The sequence below is a fragment of the Trachymyrmex cornetzi genome, unplaced genomic scaffold (assembly GCF_001594075.2).
Source record: "Trachymyrmex cornetzi isolate Tcor2-1 unplaced genomic scaffold, Tcor1.1 scaffold725, whole genome shotgun sequence".
NCBI lineage: Eukaryota > Metazoa > Arthropoda > Insecta > Hymenoptera > Formicidae > Trachymyrmex > Trachymyrmex cornetzi.
In genome coordinates this window covers 555,133-556,049 of record NW_017300054.1, presented here as the reverse complement: position 1 = coordinate 556,049, position 917 = coordinate 555,133, and positions in this window count along the sequence as shown.

Here is a 917-nt window from a genome sequence, read left to right as displayed (position 1 = left end):
AGGGTCGCAAAGAGGTTCGGCCAGGAGGAGAGAGACAAGGCGGTAGTAATGCAATGAAATACGGCTCGGATAAATACGAACGATAATGTATATTTGTGTGTTCAGTACAGAGTATGAGTGCGTGTATATGTATGTGTATGTGTGTATGTGTGAGACCAGTTGTCGCGACTGGTAGCTGCGGCCGGCGGTGTATGTGTGTGTGTGTACAAAACGGTGTTGTTGTGAATGTGCGGTGTGTATGCGTAACGCAGGTGTGTGTGTGTTCGGCGGGCACGATTCGCCGTGCGAATCGTGGTCTCGTGCTTCGCTCGATGACGCGCGGTGCGCGGGACGCGGGCTTACACCGGGAACACGTGCGATACGCGCGACGCGTCGCAACGCGAGGGGCTATACGGTGCCCAAAAATGTGCGCTTTCTGCGTGCACGCGTGATACGGCACGACTTCGACTGTCGGAAGCGTCCGACGGAGGCGGGCAACTGCCTACCCCCTGGTTCTCGTCGAAGCCGGTCACGTATCACGGGTATGCGGAACTCTGACGCCTCGGTCGCCCCGTTGCAAGACTCTCGGAGCGGTCGCTGCAGCTGGTCGGAAACGGCCGACAGAGGCAGGGCGAGCCCTACCGCCGCGGTGCAGCGAGACGGTTCGAGGAGCTTGCTAGGAGCGGTGAGTCGGAGAGCGGAGTTGAATGCAATAGCTGACCGGTAAATGCCGGTAGTGGCAGAGAACACCCTTACCACCGCTGTATTGCCTTGGATGTCGGATCGAGGAATCGGTCGGTGTCAGGAATCGGATCAGGAGCAAAAAGCGAGAATTATTCTCTTCGGAGCGCTTTTATACTAATTGTTGCTCCCGCTCGTATTGTTCCGGAATCATTCGGTGACTCTCGGCGTGGAACAATACGAGCGAGAGCTGCGGC